Below are 5,914 nucleotides of genomic sequence, written 5' to 3'. Positions count from 1 at the left end.
GCCCAACCCACAACTCGAACATTCACAAACCTATCGTAGCCAAATTTACCAACAGGAAGATACGGAATAAAATCCTCAAGAATCGCCATTTAATCAGAAGCCCCTCACACAGATCATCCTTAACTAACTTGTCCAAGGCCTTCATTGTGGAGAATTTGACTGAAAAAAATAAAAATCTCTTTTACCAAGCTAAAATTCTCAAAAAACGATGTGGCTATGCTTTCCTCTGGACATCGAACGGGAGAGTATTAGTGAAAAAAAATAAAGATACCAATACCATTTCAATATCTGATGAAGATGATCTGCAAAAAATCAGATAAGTGTCTTTTCTATTTGAACTATTGTCCTATATCTTTTATTCCTACTATGGAAAATTTAAACAACTTAGGCCAGATTTGTAGAGAAATACCCACATCCGCTTGTCATTTTATTATTCGTGTTACGGTTTGGGACAAATTTTTCTCATTTGATCATTACAACTCAATCTCATTTGATAGAAAGCACACTTATTATCCTAAATCTCCTTCAAATCTATGTGCCCTGTATATGATTTAACCTCTCATCCTTCCCATGTAAACTGGGAATCTACCATTCTTCATACCCATGTTAGTTTACCACCATGTCGGCACCTCCAAATTAATGAGATCAACGAGGTCTCATCCAGCTTTCCACCCTCTGATCTCATTTTAGTGCATTTCAACATCAGGTCACTGCCAAGATATGCTGACAACCTTATCGAATTAATATCTCATTTTCATGTTCTCCCTCATATAATTGCCCTGAGTGAGACCAGAATCATTCATGGAGCCACGTTTGTAAATATCGATATCCCGGGGTACGCGTTTATTCATGTTTCCACCCCAACCCAAGCTGGAGGCGTGGGATTTTACCTCAGAAAAAATTTAGATTACCAAATCATCCAAGATTTTAACTTAGCATTTCCAAACTGCGAAGACTTGTGGATTGAGGTCAAACAAAACTCAAACAACCAGAGCCTAGTAACTGGTGTAGTTTATAAACATCCGAAAAGTAACATCCCATCATTCACAGGAGCAATGGCTCGTGTTCTTGGTGGGCTGGCAATGGCGAAAAGGAAATTTGTGATTCTGGGTGACTTTAATATCAACCTACTTAACACCCATGATAAATCCACCACCAACTATTTAGATATGCTGACGTCCTATTTCGTATTTCCTTTGATCACAAAACCTACTCGAGTCACGCCATCCTCCCAAACCCTCATCGATCATATTTATACAAACGCCATAAACCATTGTTCTTCATCCTTTATTTTACTTAGCGATCTCACCGACCACTTTCCAGTAATGTGTACAATTTCGGGTATGAATATTGGCACAAAAACAAAGATCCGAATGAAGCGAGATATGACTAAATTTTGTAACGACTCTTTTAGATCTGAAATTGAATTAATGTGTAATAATTACATGAGTGTTACTCTTACTAGAGAAAATTTCAATAGCTCTTTTGATGATTTCCTGGGTCAAATGAAATGGTTAATAAACAAACACGCTCCATTAAGACCCCTATCACGAAGAGCAAATAAATTATACTCCAAACCGTGGATCACTAAGGGAATTCGCAAGTCCATCATTCACAAAAATAATATGTTCAAAAAAAATTTTTTGAAAGGTAATACACTTCAGCGTCTCCACTTCAAAAAATATAAAAATATCTTAATGCACTTGCAGAGAAAATCGAAACAACTGCATTATCGCTATGCCCTCGAGAATAACCGGGGAGATATCAAACAAACTTGGAAAACTATTAACGAGATCATTAAGACTAAGTCCAGAGATGATACATCCATCTCAGAATTGAAACTCGAAAATGGTACCACAGTGACAGACCCCATCATGATGGCCAGTGAATTTAATGATTTCTTCTCAACGGTAGGAAAGAAACTTGCGAATAACATCCCTGGTAGCTCTAACCCTTCTACCGATTTTTTGGGTGTTCCGCTGCAAAACACCTTTTTCCTGGAGCCAACGACACATACAGAGATTCTTCAAACCATATTGAACCTGAAAAATGGAAAAGCAGTTGGCCCAGATGGTATTCCAACTTACTTTCTAAAACAAGTCGCTGATATTATATCGCCAACTCTGTGTCATTTTTTCAACTCATCTTTTAAATTAGGTATTTTTCCTTCATCGTTAAAGATTGCCAGAGTGAAACCAATATTTAAAAATGGCAAAAGAAATGACCCGTCAAATTACCGACCAATTTCCATTTTACCCTCCCTAGGCATCATTTTAGAAAAATTAATTCATAGTCGAATGCTGAATTTTTGTAAAAAATTTAACTTGATCAATAAATGTCAATTTGGATTCCAAAGCAATCACTCGACCAGCCACGCTATCTTGGACTTAACTTCATATATTTATGATAAACTTGACAAAGGGGAATTCGTCTGTTGTACTTTCTTAGATCTGAAAAAAGCTTTTGATACTGTCGACCATGCTATTCTCTCTCAAAAACTTAGATATTTTGGCTTTCGAGGTGTCGCTGGCAAGTTATTAAATGATTACCTGTCCGGACGTTATCAATATGTGGAGTTAGATTCTCACAGGTCTTCGTTATTACCCATCCATTACGGAATTCCACAAGGTAGCGTATTAGGACCTTTGAATTTTTTAATCTTCATAAACGATCTTTCAAATTGTTCAAATTTCTTGAGCAAACTCTTCGCCGATGATGCCTGTCTGCTCGACAGTGCAAAGAATCTAATCTCACTGCAAGCCGAGGTGAACACTGAAATTAACAAAGTGTATAATTGGATGGTATGCAATAAACTTACTGTGAATGTTAAAAAATCTAAAGTTATGTTGTTTGGTCCTAAAACTCGAACCAGACATGAAAACTTTTCAATTAAAATCAGGGGTGTCACACTCGAAATTGTCCACTCTTTCAAATATCTTGGGCTACTTATTGACGACAAACTAAATTGGAACACTCATACTACTGAACTGCATAAGAGACTGTCAAGAGCAGTTGGAATCCTGGGTAAGCTCAGACATTACGTCCAGGACTCAACTCTCCGAACCATATACTTCGCACTTTTCCAGTCTCATATACAGTATGCTATAACTGCATGGGGCTCCGCCACCCAATCACCGTTGCACAGTTTGGAAGTTTTACAAAATAGAGCAGTTAGAATTCTCTCTAGAGCACCCATTCGATCTAACTTAAACACCCTATACTATAAGACCAGGGTGTTAAAATTAGCCGATATCTATCAACTAGAGATTTCCAAGGTCATGCATCAGTTTCATAGCAACCATTTGCCCGCTGCTTTCGACGATTATTTTGTTTCGCTCAGTAAAGTGCATGATCATAACACACGCTCTTCGACAAGGTCTAATTTATTTGTACCCAGATTTTCTCTAAGCAAATCCCAAAACTCCTTGAAATATAAAGGTGTGGTAACTTGGAATAATATTCCCTTAAACTTACGTAACTGTAGTTATGACACTTTCAAATTCAAATACAAAAAATTCATGCGCTCCCTTTACCTTTCCACTGCCTCTACATCCAGTTGATGTTGTCCCAGCAAATCTTTTCGTCATTGCCAGCTCATCATTTGTCTCGATCCAAATCACCTGTAACAAAACAATGTCTCGTGTAAATATTAGTATTGTATTTTAGCTTATAATTTTAATTGTGTATTCCATACTGATGGGCACAAGCCACTTGACAAGTATTTCTGTCACCAACACATTGTGGGTTGAGGTAAAGCCAAAAATTATATTACTAAAATTATATAACAAAAAAATATTGCAGGCTTTTTGCCCTACTATTGAGCCCGCTCCTCAATGATCTTGGTCTCCTATTTAGTGTGTAATTTCTTGATATCTATTCTGTTAACTGCCAATGACAAATTCATGCCTACAGTCCAATGCCCATAAGTACACTTATTGTTACCATGCCATTTTACATGCCTCAACTGGGATCCAAACTTAATTGGCATTCTTCTGATTACTTTCATTATGGGCAGTCAAGCCTAATGTTGTATTTGTTTTTACTATTTATAATGCTTCGGTAACAGTGATCCAGGTCAATTGTTTTTATCCTTTTGATTAACTTAATTTTTTTTTTGTAAATTTTCCTAGTCTACTTGTATGGTATGATACTCACTTCATTGTGTTGTATTAATACTGCTGAATATTTCGATGTATATTTTCCTCATGTCTATACAATTCCCGTATGTGAATCTTTGACTCCAGCATCAAAACACTTGTTAGTCCAGGTCAACATTTTAGCTTTTACACTACTAGCTTGTTTCTGCCTCAAAGTGTCAATATTTTGTTATTTGCATACTTGATTGGTACGGTATTCTATACTTTTACAACTTGTGTACTCTTAACATCCAGTTTTATTTCAATCTGGACACTTATATGCACACAATCGACTTGTGTTGCACTTTACCGTAGCCGAACTATTTACCTGCCATGACCACACTGCAAGTCTGTTTGGTTCACTTAATAATTTCCATGGTTACCTAGACTGTGGTGCATGGAGTCGATTTTCTTATTTTTAAACGGCGATTGCTTGGTTTTAACCGGGTCGCCTTGACGCATCGATTGCGTTTCTTTATTTATTAAGTAATATATTTTGTTCGATTTAATTATATTTATCACGTTTTTGTTAGACTTCCCGGAGGGTGCCGCCGCTCGATGGTCAGGCAACCCGAGAGCACTGAAAGTGCGTATGCACAGTATAGAATCAAATTTCGTTGCACGAAAGTCAATAGCTAAAGCTAACTACTCTAAGCGACCGTGAATCACTATTATCTGAAGAACCACAGGGCCGATCCGGACGAAACTTTGCATGTAGCGGGGACTAGTTACCAAACGAACACAGAAAATTTTTGGGAGCGATCGGGCCAAAGGAAGTGGGCCAAAACGGGATTTTAGTGGCCCGACGCTGCTGATTGGTCAATCGGCTGTCCGTCAAGTCACGCGAGAGTGAGTTTGGGGTTTAGAGGCCGTTTAGCTCCGTTTCCGGGGTCGGAAAGCGTTTGCCCGAGTATTGGGAATTTTTCCAAGTATAATTGGGGGTGGGGGCAGTGCCACCGCCCCCCCAGTGGTGAGAAAACGTTTGGAAAGCCACGCCCACTTAGGTAATATCGTTTTGGGGCTATTAGGAGCACTTGGAATTGGTTTTTGGGCAAAGTGATGCTCAAATCTCAAAGGGACCAATATATAGAATATTTCACCACCTCAACTTTGGGAATTCCCCCTCCCAATCGCCCTCCAGTGGCGTAAGAAGGTTGCGCACCTAAAAACGAAGCTATCGAGAAATAAAATAGATAGGTATGTTGGGAAAATTTAGTTTAATGCCTTTTTCAAGAAATTTTTTTTCTCCCACTCCCCAGTCATGGTCTAGTGATTTCGGCTTATTGCAGGCCTCTGAAAGGACCTGTTGAGAAAGTAAAGGCATGGGCATGTTTAGAAAAATTATTTGAATCTATTTTGAAAGAAATTTTATTTCTCCATCTCCTCAGTCACGCTCCAGTGATTTTACGTTATATCTCGAGAATGGTAGTAGGTAGAGGTGCCATATTTGGGTCATACAAGGTAGTTGAGGTGTAGTTTATGTCAAAAAAAATTCGTCACGGTTGAGTGATCACGGACCTTAAAATTGAAAAAATTCGACTCCGGTTAGGGGTGATCAGTTTATTACAGGGTATTTGAACTTCTTAATGGACTAGAGGGGTCGGGGGCACAGCGCCGGACGAATCTCCGCCATTCGTCCGGCGCAACGACCCGGGTCCTCCAACAAACTTCAAACAAACATCTGCTTCTTAATTTACTAAAAATATTTCCATACATTTCCCCTCGCGGGTAGCGTAGCGACCTTCCCCTGGATGTTGCAGCACCCTGTTGTCAAACAG

The 5,914-nt window shown here is 38.7% G+C and overlaps 1 long non-coding RNA gene across 1 annotated transcript; it reads right to left on the bottom strand.

Moving 5' to 3' along the window:
- Nucleotides 1-1,573: 1,573 nt before the first annotated feature.
- Nucleotides 1,574-4,576, bottom strand: LOC120341581 (uncharacterized). Its single transcript, XR_013476835.1, has 4 exons — nt 4,156-4,576; nt 3,534-3,620; nt 2,550-2,772; nt 1,574-2,042 (listed from the first exon to the last, which is right to left on the bottom strand). It is a non-coding gene; the product is annotated as an uncharacterized LOC120341581 (long non-coding RNA).
- Between the last annotated feature and the right edge of the window lie 1,338 nt (nt 4,577-5,914).

This window comes from Styela clava, chromosome 6 (assembly GCF_964204865.1).
Source record: "Styela clava chromosome 6, kaStyClav1.hap1.2, whole genome shotgun sequence".
Taxonomy (NCBI): domain Eukaryota; kingdom Metazoa; phylum Chordata; class Ascidiacea; order Stolidobranchia; family Styelidae; genus Styela; species Styela clava.
Note: the sequence above shows the minus strand (reverse complement) of the source record. Positions and strands in the feature narration are given on the sequence as shown.